This window comes from Alexandromys fortis, unplaced genomic scaffold, assembly GCF_014885135.2.
Source record: "Alexandromys fortis isolate MF-2015 unplaced genomic scaffold, M_Fortis_MF-2015_v1.1 scaffold_245, whole genome shotgun sequence".
Classification (NCBI taxonomy): domain Eukaryota; kingdom Metazoa; phylum Chordata; class Mammalia; order Rodentia; family Cricetidae; genus Alexandromys; species Alexandromys fortis.
In genome coordinates, this window is record NW_026068139.1 from 184,615 (window position 1) to 197,294 (window position 12,680).

Consider the following 12,680-nt stretch of genomic DNA (forward strand, 5'->3'; position numbering starts at 1 on the left):
AGAGGAGGAGAAGAAGAAGAAGAAGAAGAAGAAGAAGAAGAAGAAGAAGAAGAAGAAGAAGAAGAAGAAGAAGAAGAAGAAGAAGAAGAAGAAGAAGAAGAAGAAGAAGAAGAAGAAGAAAAAGAAGAAGAAGGTGCCATCAAGTTGGGTACTCAGAGAAATGGAGATGGATCTGGGAGAGGTGAGCAGATGGGGTGAATATGATCAAAATGCATTGTTTTTCATTTAAAGACATTAAGATAATAAATTAAAATGTACTTATAAAATTTTACAATAATAAATATCTTACTCCTCTGTCTGAAAAAAAGTACTACTATGAGAAGGCAGGGAATTCTGGTCTTGAATTTCAGTTCTATCTTGATTTATTTTAATACTATTAGTTAGATGTTTTAATGCATTTGACATTTGTGTGAATTTACTTAGGTCTCTATTAAGAAAAAGAGATCGAGCTATATATTCTCCTCTGCTCCCATCCCTGCCTCTCCCCTCCCCTTCTTCCCTCTCCCATGGTCCCCATGCTGCCAATTTACTCAGGAGATCTTGTCTTTCTCTACCTCCCATGTAGATCAGATCTATGTATGTTTCTCTTAGGATCCTCTTTGTTGTCTAGGTTCCCTGGGATTGTGATTTGTGGGCTGTTTTTTTTTTTGTTGTTGTTGCTTTACATCTAAAAGCCACTTATGAGTGAGTACATGCGATGATTGTCTTTCTGGGTCTGGGTTACCTCACTAAATATGATGTTTTCTACATCCATCCATTTGCCCGCAAATTTCAAGATGTCATTTTTTTCTGCTGTGTAGTACTTCATTGTGTAAGCACACCACATTTTTCTTATCCATTCTTTGGTGGAGGGGTACTTAGGTTGTTTCCAGGTTCTGGCTATGACAAATAATGCTGCTATGAACATAGTTGAGCACATGTCCTTGTGGTATGATTGAGCATCCTTTGGGTATATACCCAAAAGTGGTATGGGTCTTGAAGCAGGGTGTTTCCTAATTTTCTGAGAAATCACCATACCGAAATCCAAAGCAGCTATACCAGTTTGCATTTCCACCAGCAATGCAGGAGTGTTCTCTTTATCCCACAACCTCTCTAGCAGAAGTTGTCATCAGTGTTTTTGATCTTGGTCATTCTTATAGGTGTAAGATGGAATCTCAGAGTTGTTTTGATTTGTATTTCTCTGATGACTAAGGATGTTGAACATTTCCTTAAGTGTCTTTCATCCATTTTAGATTCCTCTATTAGAGTTTTCTGTTTAGGTCAATATCCCATTTTTATTGGATTATTTGCTGTTTTGATGACCAATTTCTTGAATTCCTTGTATATTTTGGAGATCAGTCCTCTGTCTGATGTGGGGTTGGTGGAGATCTTTTCCTATTCTATAGGCTGCTGTTTTGTCTTGTTGACCATGTCCTTTGCTTTATAGAAGCTTCTCAGTTTTAGGAGGTCCCATTTATTAATAGTTTCTCTCAATGTCTGTGTTATTGAGGTTATATTTAGGAAGTCCTGGTCCTGTGCGAATGCGTTCAAGTGTACTTCCCAATTTCTCTTCTATGAGGTTCAGTGTGGTTGGTTTTATGTTGAGTTTTGTGCATGGCAATAGATACGGATTTATTTCATTCTTATACATGTTGATATCCAGTTATGCCATTTGTTGAATATATTTTCTTTTTCCCATTTTATATTTTTTGCTTCTCTGTCAAAAATCAAGTGTTTGTAGGTGCGTGAATTGATATCTGGGTCTTTGATTTGGTTTCATTGGTCCTCCTGTCTGTTTTTATGCCAATATCAGGCTGTTTTCAGTATTGTAGCTCTGTAGTAGAGTTTGAAGTCAGGGATTGTGATGCTTCCAGAAGTTCTTTTATTGTACAGGATTGTTTTGGCTATCCTGGGATTTTTGTTTTTACTATGAAGTTGAGTATTGTTCTTTCAAAGTCTGTGAAGAATTTTGCTGGGATTTTGATAGGCATTGCATTGAATCTGTAGATTGCTTTTGGTAAGACTGCCATTTTTACTATGTTAATTCTATCGACCCAAGAGCATGGGACATCTTTCCATTTTCTGGTGTCTTCTTTAATTTCTTTCTTCAAAGATTTAAAGTTTTTGTCATACAGGTCTTCCACTTGTTTGGTTAGAGTTACTCCAAGATATTTTGTTATTTGTGGCTATTGTGAAGGGCGATGTTTCTCTGATTTCTTTCTCAGCCCATTTATCATCTGTGTAAAGGAGGGCTACTGATGTTTTCAAGTTAATCTTGTATCCTGCTACATTACTGAAGGTGTTTATGAGTTGTAGAAGTCACACTCACTAATTTGGTGAAGTCATGGTTAATATGTCTCTAAATGTTCTATTATAACTAAATTGCATTTATATTTTTCTGGTATAATATTTGTTTTTGTTCATGCCATTGTCTGCCTCTGAATCAGATCACTGACAGTCTAGCCTATTTACGTAAGCTTATTTCATTGTCTGTTTTATATTAAATTATATCAAAATTTAAAATCTATACTTATTATTTATTTTACCTCTTTTTTGTTACTGTTATTTCCCAGTCTATTGCTAAGCCTAGAAATGGTTCTGTGGCAGCTTTCTGTGCATTCACACAGCTGTGCAGCCGTGACCATGCTTCATCACAAATCATGCCATGAATCCCAACAGGAGCTCAGTCTGCAAGCACTGACTTATTTCCTCTCCTTCTAGCCCTGGGAAGCCGGTGTTCTGCGTTTGCCTCTATAACATCTCCTGCTGGAGTTAACGTGTACCAGCAGAGGCGTGTGCTGTTGTCTCTTGTGACTGTCTTCTTCGACTTTGCACATCGTTTTCAAGTCTTGCCTGTTTAGTGGCAGGTGCCACTCATTTTGAAGTTTTCCTCCCATATTTTGTCCATCTTTATTCAGTTCATATTCATTCCATTTTTTCTTCCTTTTGTCTGTCATAAACAGTGCTGTTATGAGCACGGATGAATTCAGAGCCGCTCAAGTCCCTTCTTCGGGGGAACGTGCTCAGCTGTCTAACGCTGAACGGTGCAGCAACTCCAAGTGTGAGTTTTTGCGGCTCCACGGCGCTGTTTTCCACAGCAGCTGCATCTGTTAGCAGCCTTTCTAGCTGTGCTCAGGAATTCCAGTTTTGCTACATCCCTGCCTGTCACTTGTTACATTCAGTGTTTTGGTCTCTCTGTGCATGCCTGTGAGTGTATGCTTGTGTGTGCTGTGTGTATCTGTGTTTGTGTGCCTATGTGTGGAAGCCTATGTGTGTGTGTGTATTTGTGTGTGTGTGTGTATGCACATGTGTTACTAATAGTAAAAAGATATATGAGTGGCAATATTTTCTCTGAATCTGCAGCTTGATCTTGTTCATTGTTAGCATTGTTCTTTGATGCACAGACCTTTTAAATTCTCATTAAGTCCAGTTGTCCTGTGTTATCCTTTATTGCCCATGATTTTCATGTCATTTCTGCTGTTTTGTCCCCACATGTTCATGTAGTAACTGGAGGCTGCACTTTCTTTTCCCAGCCTCCCAGCCCTGAGTAATCACACAGAAATTTATATTAAGTACAAAATGTTTGGCCTATTAGCCCAGGCTTATTTTAACAAGTTTTTATAACTTAAGTCAACCCATTTCTATTATTCTATATTTTACCATGAGTTCATGGCTTGTTACCTCACATCTTGCTTCTCTCTTGTGACAGACAGGTATATTCGCTACTATATTAATGAGGCCATCTTTGGTGGAATCTTCCTGGCCTCGGTCCTAGCTGGGGCAGCCTTCACACTGGGAAGGAGGACATGCATTGCCCGTGGCCAATCCAAGCACTAGGATGTGAAGAAAAGCCCACTCAGACGTCATGTGCTTCACATTTGGTCCCCAGTATGATGTTGAGAAGTGGTGGGGCACCGTGGCCCTGTGATTGGGCACACGATTGTGACTCTTTACCCTGTGACTGTCCCTTGATATCAGTGACATCTGACTTCACAGGCTCACCTTGGACAGGGTCTGCCTAGCGTCTCAGACTTTTCTGACATACTGGGACAAGCTAAGATTTTGGGACTGCTGGGTGTGGGATGACTATATCTTGCCTTGTGAGAAGAAGAACGTGAACTTTTGGAGCTGCTGCTGCAGCACTGAGGCTTGGTTATGCTTTAATTACTTCCTCCAAAATTTCATGCATTGGATTCTTCGCTCCTGCTGTTGTGATGCTGAAAAGCCTTTAGGATATGGGGTATAATGGAAAGCAAGTAGGTCTCAAGGGTTCTTCCCTCAAGTTGTTAATGCATACCCCTCCAGAGTGTGCTCTGTGCCTGACGCTTCCCTTGAATTCTTTTCTTGCCATCAAGATTTCTGTACTCATGGGGTATGCTGGACAGTTTTATGTCAACTTGACACAAACTAAATTGAAGGAAGGGAATCTTAGCTGAGGAAATACCCCTAAGATTGGGCTGTGGGAAAGCCTGTAGAGCATTGATTAATTGGTAACTGATGGGAGAGGGCCCAGCCCATTGTGGGTGGTGCCATTCCTGGGCTGGTGGTTCTGAGTTCTGCATCCTTAATAATCAGAGAAATGCAAACCAAAACAACTCTGAAATTCCATCTTACACCTGTAAGAATGACCAAGATTAAAAACACTGATGACAACTTATGCTGGAGAGGATGTGGGGTAAAGGGAACACTTCTGCATTGCTGGTTGGAGTGCAAACTGGTACAGCCGCTTTGGATATCAGTGTGGTGATTTCTCAGAAAATTAGGAAACAACCTTCCTCAAGACCCAACAATATCATTTTTGGGTATATATCCAAAGGATGCTCAATCGTGCCACAAGGACATGTGCTCAACTATGTTCATAGCAGCATTGTTTGTCATAGCCAGAACCTGGAAACAACCTAAATGCCCCTCGACAGAAGAATGGATAAGAAAAATGTGGTACATTTACACAATGGAGTACTACACAGCAGAAAAAAATAATGACAGCTCGAATTTTGCAGGAAAATGGATGGAAGTAGAAAGCATTATTTTGAGTGAGATAACCCAGACCCAGAAAGACAATTATCACATGTACTCACTCATAGGTGGTTTTTAAACATAAAGCAAAGAAAGCCAGCTTTGTAGAATCACAATCCCAGAGAACTTAGACAACAATGAGGACACTGAGAGAGACATACTTAGATCTAATCTACATGGGAAGTAGAAAGTAGAAAAAGACAGGATCTCCTGAGTAAATTGGGAGCATGGGGACCTTGGGGGAGCGTTGAAAGGAGGAGGGGAGAGGCAGGGAGGGGAGCAGAGTAAAGTGTAGAGCTCAATAAAAATCAATAATAATAATGATGATGATGATGATGATGATGATGATAAAAGCAGGCTGAAGAAGCCAGTAAGCAGCAGCCCTCTAAAGCTTCCACACCAGCTTCTGACTCTAGGTTCCTGCTCTCTTTGGGTTCCTGCTCCGACTTCCTTTGATGAATACTGCATGGACGTGCAAGCTGAACGAACCCTTTCCTCCCTAAGTTTCTTTGGCCACAGTGTTTCACCACAGCTATAGCAACCCTGAGATGTGGCTCCGCCATGAGGCCCTTGTGAGAGCCCAGCAGATGCTAGCATCATGCTCTGGGGTGTCTAGACAAGTGAGATGAAACCTCCCACCTTTACAAACTGTCCATCCTTAGCTGCTGTTGTCTGGCAACACGAAACAGTCTAGGAGACCCCGTGCTGGGCACTGCTAAATCCTACATGACGATGCTTTTGCTCTCAGTTTTTTTGAAGTACTTTCAGTTTGGGCCCTTGTATTTAGGACTTTGATCCATTTTGAATTAAATTATGTAAAAGGCACTGGGTGCAATTCACCCCTTTGCATGTGGATACACAGCTTCCCCAGCACATTGGGCTGAAAGATTCTTGTCCGCATTGAGTGGGTTCGGCTCATTTCCAGGAATCATTTGTACATGCACCAGAGGGCTCATGTCTGGGTTCTCTGCACCGCACTCTCATCACCACACGGTGAAGGTATTAAGTTTCAAAGTCAGAAAGCAAACACCCTCAAGTTTTTTGTCACTATGACGGGCTGTCTAATGTTTCTTGTTGTGTTCTGTGTTTTACACATTTGTTCCCTTCCGGATGCTTCATCACGTGACTGGGCCATGAGAGCCCTGAGCCCATTCAGTGCCGAATTAACGCCATCTCTTCACCTAGCCCCTGGGAATTTAACCTCTGCCTAATTTACCACCCCACATACCAGCCATTCTTGAAGTCTCTCTAGACGTAGAGAAAAGTCACTGAGTGTCAGGATCGCAAGCCTGGGTATTAGCATCCTGTGGTTCTACATGGTCCATTTGATAATCTCTCCCACAGTTCAGAGAGTTTCCCTGTGGGGCCAGCAGGGCCTGAGGATCTAGGGGGCATGCGTCTATTCATAAAGCTGAAAAGAGAATGCGCACACAGGACAGACGCAATGGGAATGGGTGTGGAGGCGGTGCGTGGGCAGCTCTATGACGCAGAGGAAAACATGAGTGTGATAGGACAGCTGGGATACCCATGGTCACTGATGTCACGAACATGACATTAGAGTCAAATGCGGGACATGAGGCCAAACAAAGCTTTCAGTAGTGCGGACTTGTCCTTCTTCGTGAAAGGCAGCACTGGGTGTCTCTCCTTACTGCTCCTTTTAGACGCTTGGGTAAGTGGGGATGTGTGGGATGGGAGACTGCCTGCAGAGCAGTGAGCTGGAGGTACAGGGCAAAGACCAATGGTCCCCGTGAAAAGGTAGGCAAACATTGGGGGGACTTTGGACCTTAACAGTGGCAAAGGGGAAACGATAGGAGCAGTGTCTGTGTGTGGCAAACTTTCCTTGATGTGTTTGTAAAAGAAGAATGTGAAGTAGGGTGGGTGGAGAAGTGGGGAGAAGTGGGGAGGAGCTGGGGGAGGGGAGAGAATATGACTAAAACAACATGAAAAAATTTTAGAGAGAACACTAAGTGGACTCGCTCATAAGTGCATATCAGGAGTAAAATACAGGATAAGCCCCAGAGAGGCTTGACAACAAAGGGGGCTCAAAGAGGGATGCATGGATTCCCCTGGGAAGATCTCCTGGGTAAACTGGGGGTGGGGTTGCTGGGAACCCGAGCGAGAAGTTTGGGGGCACAATGGAGGGGGAGAGTAACAAAGGAGACATTTTGTTGGGGGGCATGTTGGGGTTAGGGAGAAAGCTGGTGCTACGGAGACTCCCAGGAATCCATAAGGATGACCTCAGCTAAGACTCCTAGCAATAGTGGAGAGGGTGCCTGAACCAGCCTTCTCCTATAATCAGATTGACGACTACCCTAATTGTCATCACAGAGCCTTAATCCAGTCCTGATGGAAGCAGATGCAGAGATCAAGGAGGGACTGTATGAGTCGGAGGGGGGTGGGGTCAAAGTCACAAAGGAGGAACCCACAGACACAGCTGACCTGAGCTCGTGGGAGCACATGGACTCTGGACCAACAGTTAGGGAGCCTGCATGCCACTGACCTAGGCCTCTGCATGTGTGTGTCAGTTGCGTAGCTTGGTCTGTTTGGAAGGTTCCTAGGAGTGTGATAAGGAGCTGTCTCTGGCACTTAGCTGCCTTTTGGGAACCTGTTCCCCATGCTTGATAACCTCAGCCAGCCTTGATGCAAGAGGATGGGCTTGGTCCTACCTTAACTTGATGCTGATGCACTGGCTTTGTTCAAGCCCATGGGAGGCCTGCCCCTTTCTGAATGGAGACTGAGGAGTGAATGGGGAGGGGGTAGATGGGAGTCAGGAGAGGGAACAGGAGGAAAGGAGGGAGGGGAAACTGTGGTCGGCGTGTAGAATAAAGGAAAAATGTAATAACAAAAAATTTTTAAAAAGAGAGTACACAAAGTTGGGTGGATATGGAAGGGGATAGATCTTGGAGGAGTTGGGGGCGTGGGCTGAATGTGATCAAAATACATTATGAAGCCAGGTGGTGGTGGCGCATGCCTTTAATCCCGGCACTCGGGAAGCAGAGGCAGGCTGATCTCTGTGAGTTCGAGGCCAGCCTGGTCTACAAGAGCTAGTTCCAGGACAGGAACCAAAAGCTACGGAGAAACCCTGTCTTGAAAAATCCAAAAAATAAAAAAATTACAAAAATGCTGCTATAAACATAGTAGAGCATATACTTTTGTTGTATGATAAGGCCTCTCTTGGGTATATTCCCAAGAGTGGTATTGCTGGGTCCATGGGTAGGGTAGGTTGATCCTGAATTTCCTGAGAAACCTCCACACTGCTTTCCAGAGTGGTTGCACACGTTTGCATTCCCACCAGCAATGGATAAGTGTACCCCTTTCTCCACAACCTCTCCAGCAAAGGCTATCATTGGTGTTTTTTATTTTCGCCATTCTGACAGGTGTAAGATGGTATCTTAAAGTTGTCTTGATTTGCATTTCCCTGATCACTAAGGAAGTTGAGCATGCCCTTAGGTGTCTTTTGGCCATTTGAACTTCTGTTGAGAGATCTCTGTTCAGCTCAGTGCCCCATTTTATAATTGGGTTGATTAGCCTTTTATGGTCTATTTCTTGAGTTCTTTATATATTTTGGAGATCAGACTTTTGTCAGTTGCGGGGTTGGTGAAGATCTTCTCCCAGTCAGTGGGTTGCCTTTCTGTCTTAGCAACAGTGTCCCTTGCTTTACAGAAGCTTCTCAGTCTCATGAGGACTACTGAGACCTCAAGAACAATGGCAATGGGTTTTAGATCCTACTGCACCTATTGGCTTTGTAGGAGCCTAGGCAGTTTGGATGCTCACCTTACTAGACCTGGATGGAGGAGGGTGGTCCTTGGACTTCCCACAGGGCAGAGAACCCTGATTGCTCTTTGGGCTGACAAGGGAGGGGGACTTGATTGGGGGAGGGGAAGGGAAATGGGAGGTGGCGGTGGGGAAGAGACAGAAATCTTAAATAAATAAATAAATAAATAAATAAATAAGAATTAAAAAATTATGAAATTCTCAAAGAATTGCTAAAAAATGAGGGGAAAGAAGCAGTAATGTCTTCGGGGCAATGTATAACAGTCTTAGTCGTGTGGGTGTGGGCTGTAGGAGAATAAGAATGACTGTCACAGGTTCTCCCCAAAACACTGCCCATTGCCAAGATGTGAGAGACTATGGGGGAAATGTTCTTTAAAGGTTTATTCTATTATTTTTTTTAGTATCTTTAAATGGCTCTCTCTCTCTCTCTCTCTCTCTCTCTGTGTGTGTGTGTGTGTGTGTGTGTGTGTGTGTGTACCATGTGCCTGCAGAGTCCAGAGGCATTGGGTCCCCTAGATTTACAGGCGGTTGTATAGTGCCCATGTGCAGTATGTGCTATTAACTGCGGAGCCATCTCTCCGACCACAGGAACAAAGATGTGTTATGGGGCTCACCAAGAATCTCACTTGTAGCATGTTAAGTTTGCTAGGCTTATTAGAGATCAAGTTGAGATGTTGGGAAGACAGGTGGACACATTAGCTTGCAGTGCAGAATCATTTGCCATCCCATGTTTTTTTTTTTCTTTGTCACACAAATTAAAATTAACAAAGATTCAAGGTTGGACAATGGCCTGAACCAGTAAAAGTTAGAGAGGACTGCCAAGCAACTGTCTGCTCAAGATGACAACAACAACAGCAGCAGCAGCAGCAACAACAACAACAACAACAAGATGGCTCCAGCTCCGCCTTCACCTTTCATGGCTGAGCTGTCTTGGCAGTTTGACTCCTCTGCTGAAAGCCTGGCTGCTCTGATTGGCTGAGACTCAGGTTCTTACCACAAGGCTGCACTTGCAACTCAGGTGAGGGGTCGCCTGTATCGTAAGCTACAGTGTGCCGTAGACAGACGCAGCTTTAGGACAACATATAATTTACTTTACAAGTCTGTAAATATGAATCCAGGAGTTGGCAACAAACTTCAACAGGAACAACTCTGTCTGCCTTGTGCACACAACAGTGACATTATCAGAGGGCCGGCGGGGAGGCCGTCTCTAAATATTTGTTGGGTGACTCAATAAATGGCATGCACGATTTTTTCTAGCTGTGTGATTTGAGCCTGATGTACTTAACAGTTTGTGTAATGGCCAGTGTGAAATAGCTGGGTGGTAACTCACTTTGGTGGTGCTCTTCAGCCCATATTGGGAAAGCATCCCCATCAAGACTGAGAAAGAGCTTGGGACTTTTCTAGTTCTTGCACCATTCTTGGCTGAGACTTACAATGGGAGGAACTTTATGAGCCACAGGGTTGGTGTTAATGTAGAATCTCAAGACAAATGACCTCAGCAACCCTCACCCCTTTTCCATTAGCAGCCCCAGATTCCACTGGGGGATCAACTTTTTCCTTTCTGTCAGGCTTAAGCATCCTGACGGGACAATGTCTTCAGAGCCGGGAATAAAGCACATGACGTAAACTTACCTTAAACTGCGGATCATATGTCTAGGCATGCTGTTCCAGGCATGGGCCTTTGGAGGAGTTGGTCACATCAGCAAGCATAGGGCTTCTGGGTCGCAATGTCAGAAAAGGCTTTGCCTGCCGAACTTGAAACCTGAAGGCTGCAAAGCAGGGGCTATGGCTGCTGTTTGCTAACCTCCATCCACTACCTTCCCAGCCTCTCACCCTGCCTGGAGCTGCCAAAGATCACCTTGAGCTCGAGGATGAGGACCATGTGCTGGAGCCAGACCCCAGAGGCGGGGAGACTTTCCCCGCTAAGGATGCCTGAGTTCTGAGCTCAGCCATGCCCGAACACCCCTGCTGTTGAACAACTCCTGCTTCCTACATAAACTGCTAGGATGCAGTATGCACAGCAACTGATGTCTGACTGATTCTCTCTGAACCTCTAAGTCCTGGCACTAAGGGGCAGCACCTAAGGTCTCCCGAACAAGGCTGCTCATTCTTGGAGATTCCAAATGTACTCCAACTGAGCTGTGAAGAGATACCACGTGCCTGAGGACAGGCAAGCAAAAAAGAATTCACATATGTGCAGACAACTCTTGTTGGTCAAGGTTGTGTTCCTTAGGAAGCTGTGCATGGACCAGACTCTGCAAATGCCCTTATAGAATGCCTATTTATATACATATAAATGCATATCTATTACATTACAACATTGTTATGTAAGTTCTTTTACAATACAAAAAATATAACTATGTGATACACGGGCAACTAGATGTAGAATGATCCCTTTTTTTCTTTTCAAGAGGCCTTGACTCATATTTTCCAGTAAAGCAAAGAGGCTGAGTATCCACAGAGACAAGTTGACTTCTCAGTTTGCCTAGAAAGGTATTCCCCCAATACTTATAAAGCACAAAGAGGGAGTTAAAGATTAGTTCCCTTGTTGGCCCTACCAAATGGAAGATACTATATTCCATTTTAGCAGGAGCAGGATATGGAAATCGTCAAAATTGTTATTACAAAAATGAAACAGTAATAAGATTCCAGCTAAAAGGACACTAAATAAGAATATGTGAATATATATATGTACTTAAAGAATCCAAAACAAAGACTATTATAAAAAAGCTACACGTGCACCATAAGCATGTAGGTTTTCCTTCTCATGTATACTTTTGGACAATGGGATGGATTGTCAAACAAACGGTCCACTGTGTCAGGTCACACACGTCAGTGTGTCAGGTCACACACGTCACTGTGTCAGGTCACACACGTCAGTGTGTCAGGTCATACATCAGTGTGTCAGGTCACACACATCAGTGTGTGAGGTCACACGCATCAGTGCGTCAGGTCACATATCTCTGTGTAAGGTCACGCCCTTCCCCAACCTCTTCAGATTCTTCACTGAGCTCAGCACCTGCCGCCTTGCTCCCGCCGACCTGTCTCATGCATGCTGGCTACACTTCTGGGGGCTCTATGCCTTAGACAAAAGTCCCGGTGGGAACAACTGCTTGAGGCCGCAAAAGTCTACTTGAATGGCAGTTCCAGAGCAACACGTCTGAAGTCCGACCCCATTCTCATCTCCCTACTTTGCACTTTGCCGTTGCCAAGAGAGAAAAGGAACGTTTCTGTACTTACATGGTTCATAAATGAAAGTTAAACGCAGAGCTATGTGTGTCGCGTGCTATTTGTTAAAAATCTGTGGGGGCGGGGGCAGAGGTAATTGCTGATAAAGGTGTGTCAAAGCGAAAGCAAACAAACAAGCAAACAGACGCAGCACCATAATGAAAGCGATAAATCAATTCCTTATAAACAGGAAAGATACAGGAAAAGACAATCTCAGGACTGGGGATGTAGGTATCTCAGCCAGTGGAGTGCTTGCTCAGCGCACAGGCGCTGTCCCCATCACCACACACAGTACGGTGGTGCAGGCCTGTAATCCCAGCACATGGGAGATGGAAGCAGAAGGACCGGAAATTCTAGGCTACCCTCAGCTATGCAATTCACAACCAACATAGGATACATACGACCCTGGATTTACTTTTTAAAATAAAATAAATTTGGTAGAAAGTGATTATTATAAGGAAGAATGCAGCCTGCTAAATCATGGATCCAAATGCGCAACCTTGGTGGCGGCTTTCCAAGACAGCATAGCGAGAGAGAGCGAGAGCGAGATGTAGTACAAGCGCCACCTACTGGCGAGAATGGAAGAGCGCGCTTCCCTTTGTGGAGTCCCCTGATAAAAAACAGGAGAAAATAAAGCCTGTCCCCCGCCCAATGTGATTTTTTTTTTTAATTCCACTGTTCCC

The 12,680-nt window shown here is 44.0% G+C and overlaps 1 long non-coding RNA gene across 2 annotated transcripts; it reads left to right on the plus strand.

The window, feature by feature from the left end:
• The first annotated feature begins 92 nt into the window (after positions 1-92).
• LOC126491152 (uncharacterized) lies at positions 93-12,123 on the plus strand. 2 transcript variants are annotated; one of them, XR_007589328.1, is made up of 5 exons: positions 93-181; positions 3,689-6,664; positions 9,540-9,787; positions 10,595-11,635; positions 11,722-12,123. It is a non-coding gene; the product is annotated as an uncharacterized lncRNA (long non-coding RNA). The 2 variants fall into 2 exon arrangements; XR_007589327.1 differs by having other exon boundaries at positions 10,595-12,123.
• Positions 12,124-12,680: the final 557 nt, after the last annotated feature.